Genomic DNA, 19,138 nt, shown 5'->3' with positions numbered 1-19,138 from the left:
GGCTCCACATCAGAAAATCTATTTTTTCTAGTACTACTGTGCAACATAAACCAGGCCACATCTGAGCTTGTAATTGTTTTGTGCTGACAATCTGCTCTATCCAGGACTCCACATTAGAAGATCTAATATATTTTCTATTACTACCGTGCTACATAAACATGCCCACATCTGAGCTTGTAATTGTTTTGAGCTATGATTCTGCTCCATCTAGGGCTCTACATTGAAAAACCTATTTTTTTCTGGTACTACCGTGCTACATAAACTAGACCACATCTGAGCTTGTAATTGTTTTGCTCTGACATTCTGCTCTATCCAGGGCTCTACATTAGAAAATCTAAATTTTTGTTGCTAATAGCGTGCTCCAGCCAAGCTATCTGTATAAATAAATACTGATTTGCAATTTAGCGACAGGTGACTGACAGGTCTGGGCATTGGTTTGTTAATCAGCTGGTTAAAAGAAGGGATGGGTACATCCAGCATGAGTGGGAAAAAGCAAGGTCATGGGGTAAGGGGGAATTGGCTTGGTGCTCAAGGTGTACGTGGGGTACGTCAGAATGTTACTGAATGCTCTAGTGAACAAACACTGTCACGTCATATCCAAAGACAACTGACAACTTCTGTTACTGGATGGGCTACTTCGCTCCATTTCTTTGGCAGCCGCACAGCGGTACGCCTTGTAGATGAGGGTCAGAAAGAGCATGTAGCATGTGTTCCAGTGGATGGCAAGCACTGCATCAAGTGACCTCTCCTCCTCTTCCTCCACCTCAACAGCACACACAGTGCAGTCCTCAGAGGTGACACCACAGTTACCCTTGTTTTCCCCGCGTCACAACTCTCCAACTGCACAACTGACTCACCACTCCTGTGTTAGAGATAAGAATCGAAGGAAACTTCCAGGGTTGACAGTGTGTGGTCTGGATGTGCACTGAGTATATAGTGGTCTGGATTTCAGGTTAAATAGCTCTCAACGGTTCAAAAGGGGATGTTCTCCAGCACCAAAGGAAGTAGTTAAAACATGTAGTATAAAAAATGGCAGAATTTGCATATAATAAAAAAAACATAATGCATTTTTTTAATCTTTATAATGTTTTGAATTTGCTCTAAATAGGGGTGAGTCATAATACCTCCACAATTGAGGATTGCCCATTTTATCTATTTATCTGCATTATATTTGTAATATCCATTGATTTGTTTAAATCAAGCCAGTAGTATACATATTTACTTTTTTATTATCATTTAAATATACACTTTTTTGCCAATGAATTTTTTTTTAGCCACAGGGGTAGGGAATCTTTTTTCTGCCAAGGGTCATTTAAATATTCATACTATTCTTCAGGGGCTGTACCAATTGTATGCAAACTCCACCCACAAAATACATCCTCATGCTAACACTGGTGTCAGGACATATTCTTTCATTGCACGCGCTTCAGCATTTCAGAGTGAACACTATGTGTGCATGCTCACAGTGAAAGAAGAAATGAATGGGCCGGCAGCTGACAAAATGCAGCTTCCGGCACAAGCACTGCAGTCCCCGGGAATCTGCCAGGGGGCCGGATAAAAGGTCATCGAGGGTCGTAAACAACATGCAGGCAGGAGGTTCTCCACCCCTGATCTAGCATATTATCAGCCTGGTTTAAATACACCTCATACCTCATATTTATTTCACTGTACCACTGAGTCTGCACTTTTTGTGTCTCTGCATTCTCGCACCTCTTTACAATAATATTCACATAAATATTTAATAATAACCATTTAAAACACATACATTAAAACTTATTTATTGTGTGCAAGTAGCAAGTATCAACCGGCAACATGGCTGTACCCTCTGCATGGAAAAACACTTTAAGGCTATGTGCCCACGATGCAGAAATGCTCCGGATTTTTTCCTGAGCATTTCTGCATCTCCCTGGCAGAAAAAACGCATGCGGATTGTACATGCGGATTTTACATGCGTTTTTCCTGCCAGGGACAAGTGGAAGTGAAGCGTTCTTCACATGCATTTCCACATGCGGGTTGTCAAGCGCTTTGCAAGCGATTTTAGCATCACTTGGAAAGTGCTTGACAACTTGGTCACACTATATAAATCCATGCAAATGTAAAAGAATGGTAAAAAATAAAAAATAAATATTATACTTACCTTCTGATGGCCACCGGTGTCCTTATCCGATCCGTCCTGGCTTGCCGGCTGCTCGCGGTGGTCTAAAAGGACCTGCCATGACGTCATTTAGTCATGTGATGGGTCACGCGAGCACCGACGTCAGCGGTCGCGTGACCCGTCACATGACTAAATGACGTCATGGCAGGTCCTTTTAGACCATCGCGAGCTGCCGGCAAGCCAGGACGGATCGGATAAAGACACCGGGGGCCATCAGAAGGTGAGTATAATGTATATTTTTTATTTTATACTTTTTATTACAGGTACTATGGTACCCGGGTCCGGAGGAGAGTCTCCTCTTCTCCAAACCCGGGTACCATCCACACATTGAACCGCATGATATCTGCATGTGCACATGTAGTGATGCGGATGTCATGCGGTCCAATGCAAGTCAATGGAGGCGAAAACGCCGCGATTCCGCAAAATAATTGGTAGTGCTGCGAATTTTTCCGCAATGATAATCCGCAGCGGAAATTTCCGCAGCATGTGCACAGCACATGCGGATTATCATTGGGGGACATGGCAGACCTTCTACCAAGCATTTTTTAAGTGTTTCTGCAGCGTTTTTGCCACTGTAGAAACGCTTAAAAAACGCATCGTGGGCTCACAGCCTTACAACTTTCACTTAAGTGAAAATGTAAAACCAAAAATTAAAGAAAAATGATATTGTTATTTTATAAAACTACAATATAATGTGCATCGTAACATTTTTGGATATAATAGTCAGTGGCATATAATTACAGAATAATGCTTAGACTACAAGGTATACAGAAATCTGTTACATAAAAAATGTAATTATTTCAGACATTAATAAGGATAAAAGTGGAAGTGATTTAAAGGTTGTTTTGTTTCAAAAACTTCTATTTAAATAACATATGGAAAACGTAGTCAATAGATGGAGATTCAAAATCAGTTGTCGAAATCAATGTTTTATAGACAGACCATTGTATTAGTATTTAATGTCAACTATGTAATGCTTCAATTCCTCTGGAGTGATGCTGTTGGGGAACTGGACATTTAGTTTACCCAGAGGCTACAAGTAAGTTAGGGGACCTGTCAAAAATAAAAAATGTGGTGGAACACTAAACTACACTACATTAGAATTAGATTGACTAACATAAACTAATAGACTCACAAGTATAGATAAAGTGGAGAGTGTTCAAAAAATGGCTCCCAATAGGCATATCTCATCCAGTTAAAAAGTCATAATTTTATTAATATCTTAAAAAGAAAAGCAACCGAATTTCTGATCACAGACAATAATAATAGAGTGTTAATATCTACTCAAATGGTAAAGTTTTAATGTAAATGTAAACTCAAAATGCGACACATATACCCAGTGTTATATTGCTGTTACTCAGTAGGGTTGAGATGATATAGACACAACTTTTAAAGATATTAATACAATTAGGACTTTTTAACTGGATGAGATAGGCCAACTAAACTACATCCATTTGGGTGAACTTTTTCTAAATTAACAATTATTTTTGTGGAAGAATGTTAGAAATTATTAATTTTTACATGTTGAACAAACTTTTCAAGGTACTTATATTGGAGCGACAAGCCTTATGAAAATCTTTGTTTTTTAATGTGTAAATGATAGGGCTAAGCATTGGAGTCACCACAATATAAACTAAAGACAAACCCTTTTTAATAGCTGCTGATTAGCTTCCAGGCACTGCATATATGGTGAAAAATGTAAAGTAATAAATAAAGACCACAATTAAATGGGAGCTACATGTGGAAAAAGCTTTCTTTCTTCCTTCAGCTGAAGGTATCTTGATTATAGCATAAATGATCAAAACATATGTAAAAATGATAATTACAAATGGAATGAATGTTAAAGAACCGCTAACGATAATCTCTGATAAATTAACAGATGTCGTGTCTGAGCAGGCAATCTTCATCAGTATATTGTGTTCACAATAAAAATGATCAATGACATTGTTACAACAGAATTTCAATTGTAAAAGGAAAGATTAGAACAGAGTATTAGGTTACCTAATGCAAACAGGTATAATACACATGTAACGGGTCTGGGAGGCGGAACCTCTGAGCTACTATACAAGGGGGCGGTCCTTGTAAGGGAGCGGGTGGCGACCAGGGAAGACGGGCAGGCAGTCACAGCAGGTGACCGGGACAGTCTCTGGGTGAACGGGCTGGAGGTCACGGCAAGTGACCGGGGTAGTCTCTGGATGAACGGGCAGGAGGTCACGGCAAGTGACCGGGGCAGTCTCTGGATGAACGGGCAGGAGGTCACGGCAAGTGACCGGGGCAGTCTCTGGGTAAAGGGTAGGTACGACCTGTGATGGCTGAGCCTCCAGGTAGGCTAGCAGGCAGATGGTAGACGTGTGCTCCCAGGTGAGCAAGCGAGAGTCTCTGGATAAACGGGTGGTCACAGCATGTGACGGCGGAGCCTCCAGGTAGGCCAACAGACAGGCAGCAGATGAGCGCTCCCAGGTGAGCGGGCAGGAGTCTCTGGAATGGCAGGTGGTCACAGCACGTGACGGCGGAGCCTCCAGGTAGGCTAGCAGGCAGGTAGCAGATGTGCGCTCCCAGGTGAGCGGGCAGGAGTCTCTGGAATGGCAGGTGGTCACAGCACGTGACGGCGGAGCCTCCAGGTAGGCTAGCAGGCAGGTAGCAGATGTGCGCTCCCAGGTGAGCGGGCAAGCTGGTCCATAGACAGACTGACAGGAGCAGGAAGGCAGACCGTCGGACCTCAGGCTAGCAAGCAGGTAGGAGGAATGTCAGGCAGGAAACAGACAGCAAACTGGCAGGTTTCTGGCAGGTAACTGGCAGGCAACTGGCAACGGGACCTGAGGGCTGAAGCAGAGTAGTGAACAGTGCAACAACATTGCTCGGGCACCTCCATTTTGGAGGAGGTGCCTTATATATGGTGAAGTCCTCCGGCCATTGGCCGGGGACTCCTTAGGACGGCGCGCGCGGCCCCTTTAAGAGGGAGGGAGCGCGCGCGCACCCTAAGCACAGTGGCCGGGAAGGAGCGCGCGCTGCCAGCAGAGCGGGAGGAGGACGCCGGGCTCGGAGCAGAGGGGTGAGGGGAACAGCGTCCCTGCCTAGCAGAGGGCAGGGACGCCGGCGCTACAGTACCCCCCCCTTTAGGCCCCCCCTTTTTTAGGCCAGAGAGAAATTATCAAGGATGAGAGGGGCATGGATGTTCTCCCGGGGCTCCCACGTTCTCTCTTCAGGACCAAACCCCTTCCAATCTACTAGAAAAAAGGTCTTCCCTCTTACCCTTTTGGTGGCCAGAATGTTCTCTACCTCAAATTCGTTTTCAGCGGAAACCGGAGCAGGAGGCGTACCTGTAGACTTGGAAAAAGAGTTAAGTACCACAGGTTTGAGGAGAGATACATGGAAGGAGTTATGGATCCGCAAGTTGGCCGGGAGTTTCAATTTATAGGCCACCGGGTTGATCTGACTGATGACCTCCAGAGGACCGATGAACCGAGGCCCTAACTTATAGGAAGGAATCTTGAGCCGGACATACTTGGACGAGAGCCAGACCTTATCCCCTGGACGGAATTGAGGAGGATCCAGACGTTTTTTGTCAGCATGTCTTTTCATACGCTCGGATGACAGAAGGAGTGCGGACCGGGTACTCTCCCATATGGAGGAAAATTTGTTAACAAGAGATTCCGCAGCCGGATTGTCCACCGAGGTGGAGACGGGAAGTCGGATCCGAGGATGCTGACCGAAGACAACAAAAAACGGGGATTTGGAGGAAGATTCGCTCTCGTGATTGTTGTAAGAAAATTCGGCCCATGGCAGGAGATCCACCCAGTCTGAATGGTGGGCATTAACGAAGTGCCGGAGGTAACTGGTCAGGTTCTGATTGATCCGCTCCACTTGACCATTAGACTGTGGGTGGTAAGTGGAGGAGAAGTCCAGGGTGACGTCTAGCAGTTTACAAGTGGCTCTCCAGAAGCGTGAGGTGAACTGTACCCCACGATCCGACACTATGTGGAGGGGCAGTCCATGAAGACGGAAGATGTGGCGGATAAAGTCTTTAGCCAGCTCGGGTGCAGACACACAGGCAGAAACAAAGTCTATTATGTCCTTGTGCAGGGTAGGCCACCAGTAGTGCCGGGTAATAAGCTGGAGGGTCTTTTTCTGACCGGCGTGGCCAGCTAGTTTAGACGAGTGACCCCAGTGTAGGATCTTCTCCCGATCAGGTACTGATAAGAACGTCTTACCGGGAGGGAGACGATTTAGACTCACGGGAGCCACCTGCATTACTCTGGCGGGATCGATGATGTGTTTCGGTTCTTCCTCGAGATCAGACACCAGAAAGGATCGGGACAAGGCGTCCGCCTTGATGTTTTTGTCAGCCGGGCGAAAATGAAGAAAAAAATCAAAGCGAGCAAAAAACAAGGACCACCGAGCTTGGCGTGGGTTAAGTCTCTGGGCATGCTGGAGGTAAGCCAAGTTCTTGTGGTCAGTGTAAATTATTACCGGGTGAAGAGCCCCTTCGAGCAGGTAACGCCACTCCTCCAATGCCAGCTTGATGGCCAATAACTCTCGATCTCCTATGGAATAGTTGCGCTCAGAAGAGGAGAAGAGTTTGGAGAAGAAGCCACAAGTTACCATTCTCCCGGAAGATGATTTTTGGGTAAGTACCGCTCCGGCTCCAGAGGAGGAGGCGTCAACCTCCAGGAAGAACTGCTTCTTGCCATCTGGGCGATGCAGCACCGGGGCGGAAGAGAAGGCCTGTTTTAAGGAAAGAAAGGCCTCCTCTGCTTCGGGCGGCCACTCTCTGGGATTAGTGCCCTTACGGGTGAGCGCGGAAATTGGGGCAGTCCGGGAAGAGAAGTGCGGTATGAAGAGGCGGTAGTAGTTGGCGAAGCCCAGGAACCGCTGAATGGCCTTCAACCCCTCCGGTCGGGGCCATTTCTCGATGGCAGACAGTTTCTCTGGATCCATTCGTAGGCCGGTCTGAGAAATAATGTAGCCCAAAAACGGAAGCGAGGTCTGCTCAAAGAGGCACTTCTCATATTTAGCGAAGAGGTGATTCTGCCTGAGCCTGAGCAGGACCTGACGAACGTCTCTCCGGTGAGTCTGGAGATCCGGAGAGAAGACCAAGATGTCGTCCAGGTACACCACTACGCAGGAGTAGAGAAGGTCCCGGAAGATGTCATTGACCAACTCTTGAAAGACGGCAGGAGCGTTACAGAGACCAAAGGGCATTACCAGATATTCATAGTGGCCGTCCCGGGTGTTGAATGCAGTCTTCCATTCATCCCCTTGACGGATACGGACCAGGTTGTGCGCCCCACGGAGGTCCAGTTTGGTGAAGATTCTAGCCCCCCTCAGACGATCAAATAATTCTGGAATGAGCGGAAGGGGGTACTTATTCTTCACCGTGATCTGGTTAAGGCCTCTATAGTCTATACAGGGACAGAGAGAGCCGTCCTTCTTTTTTACGAAAAAGAAGCCTGCTCCCGCCGGGGAGGTAGATTTCCGGATGAATCCCCTGGCCAAATTTTCCTCAATATATTCGGACATCGACCGGGTCTCAGCAGCGGACAATGGGTAAATACGCCCACGGGGAGGCATAGTACCGGGTAACAGGTCGATAAGACAGTCGTATGGTCTATGAGGGGGTAATGTCTCTGCCTCCTTTTTATTAAAGACATCAGCAAATGACCAATAGGGAATCGGAAGTCCAGGTAGATTAGTTGGGGTAGGAGAAGGACGGGTGGGATGAACAGGAACCAAACAAGTCTTATGACAGTCCTGTCCCAGCGAAGGACTTCTCCGGTCTGCCAGTCAAGCACGGGTGCATGTCTCTGGAGCCAAGGTAGACCTAGTAAGAGGGCGTGAGAGAGTCCAGGCAGAACATAAAAAGAGATGCTCTCAGAATGCAGCATTCCCACCTGCAGAGTTATGGATTCGGTGATGAGTTGGATGGGACGTGGTAAGAGGCCCCCATCCACAGCAGCGACAGATAATGGTATAGCCAGAGGTTTGGTGGGAATGCGGTATTTTTCTACCAGGGCCTGTGAAATAAGATTCCCGGCCACTCCAGAGTCAAGTTGGGCTAGTTCGAAATAACGATTCTCCCCGCAGATAATTGAGACAGACAGCAGCAGAGATGGAGAGGATTTATTCTTGTCTAGGTCGACCTCTCTGAGCGAACCTAGACACAGGCGTTTCCCGACCTCTCCGGGCAGGTACGGATCCGGTGCTCCTTACTGCCACAGTAGAAGCAGCTCCCCTCGGCACGGCGTAAGTCCTGACGGGTTTTGACCATCTTGGTCTGGTCGACCTGCATAGGCTCAGTAGAGTGTACCTGGGGAGAAACGGAGGGAGTGACGGGTTTCTGAAAAGTAGGAGCTAGACGTGGAAACCTCCTCTCACGGGTGACTTCTTTGGCACGCTCCTGGAACCGTAGGTCAATCCGGGTGGCAAGAGTTATTAGGTCATCGAGAGTGGTAGGAATGTCTCGACCGGCGAGTTCATCTTTAATACGGCCGGACAGACCCTCCCAGAAGACAGATACCAGAGCGTCATTATCCAAGGCCAGCTCCGAGGCAAGGGTATGGAACCGTATGGCATATTGGCCCACGGTGAGACTTCCCTGACGGAGGCGTAGCAGAGATGATGCGGATGAGGTCTTCCGTCCGGGTTCGTCGAAGACTTTCCGGAAAGCCATGAGAAAGGCAGGCAAGTCGGACACCAGGGGGTCTCCTCTCTCCCATAGAGGATTTAGCCAGGCCAGGGCCTCCCCGGTGAGATGGGACATGATGAAGGCAATTTTGGCCCGGTCGGAGTTAAACTGGTGGGACAGGAGTTCAAAGTGCAGGGTGCACTGATTTATAAAGCCCCGAGCCTGAGCGGAGTCACCTCCGAAGCGAGGAGGTGCAGAAAGCCGGGGTCCGGGGTAGGATACCATAGTATTGGTGGGCAGCGGAGCTGCCGGATTGCGAGTCATGGCACTGGCGGTGGTTGCTGGTGGAGCAGTCAGAGTGTCCAGGTGAGAATTGACATTCTGCAGGTGACCCAGGATGGACTCCTGTTGGGACCTCTGACGGGACAGTTCATGACACAGGTCCGAGAGTGAGGGAGCTTGGGTGCCACCGGGTTCCATGGCCCGAGCAAACTGTAACGGGTCTGGGAGGCGGAACCTCTGAGCTACTATACAAGGTGGCGGTCCTTGTAAGGGAGCGGGTGGCGACCAGGGAAGACGGGCAGGCAGTCACAGCAGGTGACCGGGACAGTCTCTGGGTGAACGGGCTGGAGGTCACGGCAAGTGACCGGGGTAGTCTCTGGATGAACGGGCAGGAGGTCACGGCAAGTGACCGGGGCAGTCTCTGGATGAACGGGCAGGAGGTCACGGCAAGTGACCGGGGCAGTCTCTGGGTAAAGGTTAGGTACGACCTGTGATGGCTGAGCCTCCAGGTAGGCTAGCAGGCAGATGGTAGACGTGTGCTCCCAGGTGAGCAAGCGAGAGTCTCTGGATAAACGGGTGGTCACAGCATGTGACGGCGGAGCCTCCAGGTAGGCCAACAGACAGGCAGCAGATGAGCGCTCCCAGGTGAGCGGGCAGGAGTCTCTGGAATGGCAGGTGGTCACAGCACGTGACGGCGGAGCCTCCAGGTAGGCTAGCAGGCAGGTAGCAGATGTGCGCTCCCAGGTGAGCGGGCAGGAGTCTCTGGAATGGCAGGTGGTCACAGCACGTGACGGCAGAGCCTCCAGGTAGGCTAGCAGGCAGGTAGCAGATGTGCGCTCCCAGGTGAGCGGGCAAGCTGGTCCATAGACAGACTGACAGGTGTAGGAAGGCAGACCGTCGGACCTCAGGCTAGGTAGGAGGAATGTCAGGCAGGAAACAGACAGCAAACTGGCAGGTAACTGGCAGGCAACTGGCAACGGGACCTGAGGGCTGAAGCAGAGTAGTGAAGAGTGCAACAACATTGCTCGGGCACCTCCATTTTGGAGGAGGTGCCTTATATATGGTGAAGTCCTCCGGCCATTGGCCGGGGACTCCTTAGGACGGCGCGCGCGGCCCCTTTAAGAGGGAGGGAGCGCGCACGCGCGCGCCCTAAGCACAGTGGCCGGGAAGGAGCGCGCGCTGCCAGCAGAGCGGGAGGAGGACGCCGGGCTCGGAGCAGAGGGGTGAGGGGAACAGCGTCCCTGCCTAGCAGAGGGCAGGGACGCCGGCGCTACAACACATCTATTATCCATATTGTAACCTACTCTTTTAGGATATATATATCCGGCCATTCGAATCAACAACAATATATTGGGGGGCGCTGAAGCATAAAAAAACGAACATATGGCCCATTTTATAGAGAATTAGAAAACATTTTTATTTAACAAAATCTTACTGTACAGGATTTAAAGTGATGCGGCAGATGTCAAAAAATACATACAGAATTATTAAAAACATACTTAAAAACAAACAGGTATCACAAAAGTGTAGGTGTCACATCCAAAAGGTATCATTATTTATAATATTACATCCCTAAAGATATAGACTGGATGGATAGGGGGAGTGTGGACAACCAATCCATATGCAAACAAAATTCAGTCCAAAAGACCATATATATATGTATAGCTCTCCCTACCCCTGTTCATCAACAATCACCAATGTCCATCATAGTTACCTTCGTGGAGTGAAGCCCACACGCTGCGTGGCTCCCCGACGCGCGTTTCGGCGATATTGCCTTCCTCAAGTGGATGGCTCTGACTGAACATCAGGACCTTTAAATATGTTTTGTGCGCATTTCCTAGCCAATGGGGCAACAATACCGCCCCCACCGGAAATAAATGGTCATGTGATCATTGTCATGGCAATCCACGACGCTACCCAGTAATACACTGCGACTCGGAAGTGACGCAGAGTGCGTCGCCGTAACCAAGACAGCAGACCCCAGCGGCATCACAGCAGCGACGCTGCCCAGGACGCCAATGGAGTCAGATGTGTAGGGACAGCAAAGCACCTGCGTACAGGGTCTTACGGTAATGCACTACTCATATTACAATAGACCACTACATATAGAGATCGCACCTTGGAAAAAAGGGGGTCGCTAGAGTGTCACCCCATGGTATTACAAGGATACAAAAAAAAGTATATTCTATAGTGACTAGTGTTGAGCGAACATGCTCGACACTGCTCGGTACTCGCCCGAGCATCACGCTACTCGGGATGTTCGGCGAGCACCGAGCATTTCCGGGTTACTCGGGCGGGAGCTCGGGTCTCCGCCCTGCATGTTTGGCGCTCTTTACAGAGCCGATGAACATGCAGGGATTGCCAGCCAGTCACTGTAATGCCGCAGCCATGTTGTTTGTGGGCATTACAGTGATTGGCTGGCCGCACAGCGTCACCTCGAGTATTTAAAACCGGGCGCCGCCATCTTGGACACAGTCGCTCCGGATCAGACAGTGTAGGGACAGCGCTGCTGATTTAGGGAGAGATATATCCTGCAAAATAGTTAGTGTAGGGTCTGTAAAGGCTGCCAGATCAAACAAACAGTCCTTCTCAGGACTAATATCCATCCCAGGTATATCAGGCAGGCAGGCAGGCAGGCTGTATAGGAGACGCAGTGGTTATACCAGCAAACGCTGCTTTACAGTCCTGTGTGCTGCTCCTGTTGCTGAAATTGCTGGACTTAGCTCCAGGTCCCGGGGGCCAGGAAAAATCCTTTTTTTTATCTAAATCCTCTTTTTTTTTTCCTCCTTCACAATGTACAAATACCCATCTTATTAACCTTTTGGTGCCCCCCCCCCCCCCCAAAAAAAAAGTGTGCCTCTGATTTTTCAGACACAAATATATCTGTTGAAAATAGTCTGGTGTAGGCCAGAGAAATAGAAGTGTGGTTTTGCAGTTCAATGGGCCATTTGTATAAAAAAAAAACTGTTTGAGTGTGTCGCTCACTGTTCAGCCGCAAATATATATATATTTTAAAAAGCCTGGTATACACCAGTAAATTATTACTGTGGTTTTGATGTTCCACGGTAAAACATCTCTATTATCCTGTTTTTGGCATTTTTTGCTGTATAAAAATAATAATAGTGTCTCCCTGATTTTTCAGACACAAATATATCTGTTGAAAATAGTCTGGTGTAGGCCCGAGAAATACAAGTGTGGTTTTGCAGTTCCACGGTACAAACCTCTGTATTATCCACTTTTGGGCCATTTGTATCTAAAAAAAACAGTTTGAGTGTGTCGCTCACTGTTCAGCCGCAAATATATATATATGTTAAAAAGCCTGGTTTACACCAGTAAATTATAGCTGTGGTTTTGCTGTTCCACGGTAAAAAATCTCTATTATTCAGGTTTTGGTATTTTTTTCGGTAAAGAAAAACAGTAGTGTCTCCTGACTGTTGTGACACAAAAATATATCTGTTGAAAATAGTCTTGTGTAGGCCCGACATCCCAGTGTGGTTTCGCAGTTCCACGGGTCAAATCGCTGTACTATCCAGTTTTGGGCCTATGGTATCTAAAAAAAAAAGCAGTTTGAGTGTGTCGCTCACTGTTCAGCCGCAAATATCTCTATTTAAAAAAGTGTGGTATACCCCAGTAAACAATAACTGTGGTTTTCCTCTTCCACGGTTCTAATCTACTCTTTATTACCCTTTTTCCATTGATAGTGCAAGTGTAAGCTATTTTACTTCATTTACAATGGGCAAGGCGCGTGGCAAGGGACGTGGAAGTGGACGTTCTGGTGATGGTTCGTGCAGAGGAGGGGGCCGTGGCCAAGGTGAAAATGTGCCACAACCAACAGCCACATCTTCTCGCTCCCACTTCTTGACCGAATTACTAGGGAAGCACAGAACAACACCAGTATTGAGAACTGATCAGTGTGAACAGGTTATTAATTGGATAGCAGACAATACTTCCAGTTACCTGGGCACCACCACCTCCGGTCTGTCTTCCACACGGTCAACTCTTAGTAGCCCTGAGTCTGGACCGCATACTCCTCCTCACCCTGATGCTCCTTCCTCCCACCATGCCGAGTGTCATCAGACAGCAAGTGATCCCACACTTGGACACTCTGAAGAGCTGTTCACTGGTCCATTTCCATATTTGGGCCCCTCGCCTGATACGCTTGAAGTGGTGGAAGAGGAGATCCCATGTTGCGATGCCCAAATATTTGAACAGCCACGGCCACAGGAAGTCGACCCAACGTGGAAGGAGGACATGCAGAGTGAGGCCAGCAGCACACAGGGGGAGAGAGGCAGAGTACCCCAACAGGCAGGAAGAAGCAGTGTGGTGGCAGCAGACAGAAGGCAGGCAACCGTTCCCCGTAACACCAACACGAGGGACGTTGCCAGTACAAGCGGTAGGTCTTCCAGAGTCTGGAATTTTTTTAAAGACTCTGCTGATAACCCCAAAAAGGCCATATGTTCCACCTGCCATGCCAGCATCAGCAGGGGTGACAAAACTACCAGCCTGACCACCACCAGCATGATCAGGCACATGGCAGCAAAGCACCCGACTTTGTGGGGCGAAACCCAGGGTCCACGACCAGTGTCAGCGGGTGTCACCACTGCTTCTTCCACTGTTGTGCGTGCAATAGAACCCCCTGTTGTGTGTGCAAGGCAATCCCCTGTCCATACTGCATGTAAAGATGCCCCCTCCTCTCAGTCTTCACTTGTTATGGCAGTTTCTCAAGAAACAGCATCAACGTCCACGTCCACGTCCCACCGCAGCGTTCAATTGTCCATATCCCAGACCTTTGAACGAAAGCGGAAATTCGCAGCTAACGCCCCACAGGCCACAGTCCTAAATTCGCACATTTCACGACTGCTTGCATTTGAAATGCTGCCTTTTAGGCTGGTGGAGACGGAATCCTTCCGCAATCTTATGGCGGTGGCCGTCCCTCGGTACTCGGTCCCCAGCCGACACTATTTTGCCCGGTGTGCCATCCCCGCACTACACAAGCACGTGTCCCAAAGCATCTGCCGTGCCCTCAACAACGCAGTTACTGGGAGAGTCCACCTGACAACGGACACGTGGACAAGTGCTTGTGGCCAGGGACGGTACATCTCTCTGACGGCACACTGGGTAAACATAGTGGAAGCCGGGACCCAGTCGGACCTTGGGACGGAACACATCCTCCCCACACCGAGGATTGCGGGCCCTATGTCAGTCAGAGTTGCCCCCACAGTGTACAGCTCCTGCGCATCCTCCTCCTCCTCCTCCTCCTCATGTTCAGCCTCCATCTCAGATATCACCACATCAGTTACAAGCTGGAAGCATTGCAGTACTGCCTCCTCCAAGCGGCAACAGGCTGTGCTGAAACTCATAAGCTTATGTGATAAACCTCACACTGCTTGTGAGTTGTGGACAGCTGTGAAAGAGCAGGCAGATCTGTAGCTGAGACCGCTGAACCTACATCCCGGCATGGTCGTGTGTGACAATGGCCGTAACCTGGTGGCGGCTCTGAGGCGAGGTGAGATCACACACGTACCATGCCTGGCTCATGTGCTTAACCTCGTGGTTCAGCGCTTTCTTAAATCATACCACGAGTTGCCAGATCTGCTCGTGAAAGTACGCCGCCTGTCAGCTCATTTTCGCAAGTCGGCTACAGCTTCCGCCGCCCTTGCTGTGTTGCAGCAGCGTTTCCAGCTTCCGGCACACCGACTGGTGTGTGATGTCCCCACACGTTGGAACTCTACCCTCCACATGTTGCAAAGGATTTGTGAGCAGAAGAGAGCAGTTGTGGAGTACCAGCTGCAACAAGGCCGTCGATATTCAGGTCAGACTCCACACATAAGACCTCAGGAGTGGACCTGGATGTCTGACATATGTACCATCCTGACAAACTTTGAGGAGGTCACCAAGATGGTGAGTGGCGATGACGCCATCATTAGTGTCAGCATCCCACCACTTGTCTGTCTTTTGCAACGCTCTCTGCAGAGAATTAAAGAGGAGGCATTGCAGCCAGAGTATGATGAGATGGATCAAGAAGCCTAAGCGGGCGATTACACACAGCCCAGCCTCATCTCATCCCAACGTGCATTGGGGGACAATGAGGGAGAGGAGGAGGAGGAGGAGGAAGAACAGGAGCTGCTATCATGCGTTGTAGACGTTAGTACCTGTACAAGTGTCATACCGTCGGTTCAGCGTGGGTGGCCTGAGGACAGGGGGGAGGAGGAAGAGGAGGAGGAGGAGGAGGAGGAGAGCATGGTCAGTCGTCATCTTGGTGAGGTCACGGAAATCTTGCCCGTTACCTGTACTGCATGGCTCTTGTAAGGGGCATTGCAAGTTGCTCCGTCCTAATTTTTGGCAGCTTTTGCTTGCAAGGCATAAGCAAATACTATGGGACACCCTTTCCCCAATAATGGGACTTATGTTTGTAATATGATGTACTGCATGTGACGCGCCCCCTGGGCCATGTGTACACGTGTGTGGGATACCCGGTGCCGGGTCTCTGGGGTCTGTAGTCTCCGTGGCGGTGAGCCAGTCCCGTGGCTCAGGCTGGTCAAACCAGTGGCAGTCTATCTTAGGTTTTGAGGTTAATTGTCCGACTGCGCCACCCGTGGATTGCGGTCAGGGAGTACCACTGCTGCGAGGCAGACCACTGAGGCTGGTGTTGTGTGCGCAGCATAGAATGGGATAACTCCCCTCAGGAGGAGTATAGCCTCAGGGCAGTGAGTGTGGATGATGGGGGTGATGGTGCACGAGCGCAGCAGAAATGACTCAGAGACTTTGCAGTGCAGTTCAGGGTCTTTACTGATGATTGTAAGGTAGACCCTCCCGGGAGTAGCTAGCATAAGAGGCCTGGTCAGTCTGTGAGCAAGCAGGAGTTCCCCTGGCCAGGTGGAGTTGTAGGCCTCCCCGTCTGTCTGCACTCTTCCTGGCTACCTTGCTGTAAGCGGGTAGAAGTAGCCCACGTCCCTGAGTGTACCGTGTAGTGCTCACCCGTATGACTGGTGACTTGGGGCCTTCTGTTAGCCTCCGCTCCACGACGACGGTGCTGGTCCCTTGCTTGTGACTGAGCCTCCGAGCTTCTATGGCCAGAGGACCTGAAATCCCCTGCCGGCTGGTTTCTGCTGCTGGATATATAAGTCCTCACAGCTTCGGACTCCTGTGTCCGGTTCCTATTGTCTTCTGCCAGGGCGAGCTCTGCTCAGCTTCCAGCCCCTGGTCTTTAGCTCCTAGCTCCTACAGAGCTCCTTGCTGTTACTTTCCCTTGCTCTCACTCTGACTCTGACTGTTCTCTGACTCACTCAACCCCACCCCAGATCCAGTTTATAAGGGCAGAATTCTCCCCTCCCAGGACTGGGGCAGGAGGATGTTGCAGGAGGATGTTGCATGTTTAAGGGATCCTGACCAGGAAACCTCCCACTTGCTCTCCGACGTAATATCTCTATTACTGTGGTGACCAGACCCCTGGGGTGCCACACATGGCTCTTGTAAGGGGCATTGCAGTTCCTCATAATTTTTGGAAAGCCTTCCATTCACTGCTTAGGCCAACAGTGCACGGGAGACCCAGTTGCTATAAATTGAAAAAAAGGTTTAGTTAACGCCCTCTGACCTCCATGTCATTTCCAAGGGGCATTGGAGTGGCTCGAAATTTTTGGTAGGCATTGCACTCACTGTATGCCCTATAACTGTGTAACCGAACCGCTCCTTTTGTTACAGAAACATATCCTACAAGACATATCTGGTTGACTGGCCTGATATTGATGTGAATGGTCCCTGTTCCTCCTGCTCTTTCTCCTTTGCCACCACCTCATCCATCATTCATCACCTGAAGCTTTGTTTTAACGGGAGTCATAGAACTGGGATAGTAGCAGGAAAACATCCAGCAATCCTCGAAGGAGGTAGAATATGCGCCAAAATGCTGACCACCTCAGGCCTAGCTGCTACTACATACATGCGCTTGCATTCCAAGGAACAGAAAGCTAAGGAGGTGGATGGCCTCATGATCATGAATAATTTACTCGTTGTGTAGGAGGCCGACCACTGCTGCTGTCTACCTTCTGAACTTTGTGTTGAAGCCTGATTGACCCAGGACCCGCAATCCTCTATGTCTGGAGGACGTGTTGCATCCCAGTGTCCAACTGTGTCCCGGCTTCCACAATATTAACCCAGTGTGAAGGCGTCAGTGAGATGGACCATTCCTGGCCACATTCACTTGTCCACATGTTTGTGGTTAGGCTGTCCTTCCCACTAAATGCACTGGGGAGGGCACAGGTAATGTTTTGGTATGCGCTCTTGTGTATAAGGCGCACTGGGACAAATAGGGGCGGCTGGGGACCGTTTATGGACACCCGGCCACCCCCACGCGGCTGGGGACTGCGTGTGGGCACCCGGCCGCGCGGCGGCTGGGGACTGAGTATGGACACCCGGCCGCCCCCTGGCGGCTGGGGACCAAGCGTGGACACCCGGCCGCCGGGCGGCTGGGGACTGAGTATGAATACCAGGCTACTGACGCAGCCATGACGTGGTGGCCAGATTCCACCTCCACATGCCTAAAAGGCCCAATTTCAAGTGCAAGCAAGCTAGCAGTATGGTATTGCAGCCTGCGGGTGGGTGGGTGGCAGGCGGCATACTTGCGCTTGTATTGCAAGTTATGGGGGAGGTACAATTGAACACTGCCCTGGAACAAGGACTTGCACGGGGATAGTTGCAAGTCTGCATCTTCTGATGCGGCAAGGATCACTTCTGATGGGCACACTTTTAGGCAGTGACCTGGGTGTCAGAGATGCTTCCAGGGGTCTTCCCCAGGCTGTTCCCATGTCGTTTTAGCACTGTATGCATGTGTCACACAGCACATGGCCAGATAAGGTTGTAAAATGTTAAAATGACATTTCCCGGTGAATGCATTTGTCACGGTTGAAAGCAATACAAACGTGCAAAAACGCATAAAAAATGCTACTTGTGAACATAGCCCAAGGTGTGGAGGAGTATTTTTGTTTTTGGTTATTTATTTTACCTTATACACAAGTCTTTACCCTGGAAAGCATGTTCCTTAACCCCTTTCCGACCTGGTCAGTAATAGTACGCACCAGGTCTGGAAGGCCGGTTCAGCGGGGGCTCCGGCGGTGAGGCCGCACTGAAGCGAGCACATGTCAGCTGATTATTGGAATCGCAATCCACCCGCGGCTGTTAACATGTTAAATCTCTGACAGTGGCATTTAACTCGCGCTTCCGGGAGTCCTAAGCCCCGCCCATCAGTGACCCCGTCACGTGATCGCGGGTCACCAATGGGTGGGCATGACAACTCAGGGTCTGCAGCAGACGCCTGTGGTTGTCATGTCTCAATTGCTATGAGCGCCACCTAGTGGTCAGCGCTCATAGCAAGTGAGCATTTCTCCTGCATACAAGCGATCTGCTCATCGCTTGTATGCAGTAGAAGCAATCAGACAACTGCTGCTTCTAGTCTCCTCTGGAGACTATAGAAGCAAGCAGAAAGTGTAAAAAAAAAGTTTTTAAAAAAATAAAAAAAATAAAAAATATATAAAGGTTTAAGTCACCCCCCTTTCGCCCCATTCAAAATAAAATATATATATATAAAAAAAAAAACACATACACATATTTGGTATCGCCGCGTTCAGAATCGCCCGATCTATCAATATAAAAGAAGAATTAATACAATCAGTAAACGGCGTAACGAGAAAAGAATTTTAAACGCCAGAATTAAGTTTTTTTTGGTCGCTACAACTTTGCAATAAAATGCAATCAAAACATCGGATCTACCCCAAAATGGTATCAATAAAAACATCAGCCCGGCACGCAAAAAATAAGCCCTCACCTGGCCCCAGATCCCGAAAAATGGAGAAGCTAAGGGTCTCGGAAAATGGCGTCATTTTTTTTTTGTTTTTTTAGCAAGCTTTGGATTTTTTTTTCACCACTTAAATAAAAAAGAACCTATACATGTTTGGTGTCTATGAACTCGTAACGACCTGGAAAATAATGATAGCAGGTCAGTTTTAGCAATCTGTGAACGTGGTAAAAAAAGGACCCAAAAAACAACTGTGGAATTGCATTTTTTTTGCTGTTTCACTGCACTT

General features: G+C 49.2%; 1 pseudogene; it reads right to left on the bottom strand.

Annotated features, from left to right (window-relative positions):
* Positions 1-3,672: 3,672 nt before the first annotated feature.
* Positions 3,673-19,138, bottom strand: part of LOC141257125 (olfactory receptor 11A1-like) — a 35,400-nt pseudogene continuing 19,934 nt past the window's right edge.

This window comes from Phyllobates terribilis, unplaced genomic scaffold (assembly GCF_046119375.1).
Source record: "Phyllobates terribilis strain yellow unplaced genomic scaffold, ASM4611937v1 Scaffold_1__5_contigs__length_1240528914, whole genome shotgun sequence".
Lineage (NCBI taxonomy): Eukaryota > Metazoa > Chordata > Amphibia > Anura > Dendrobatidae > Phyllobates > Phyllobates terribilis.
The sequence above is the reverse complement of the archived record's forward strand: the minus strand, read 5'-3'. Positions and strand labels throughout refer to the sequence as shown.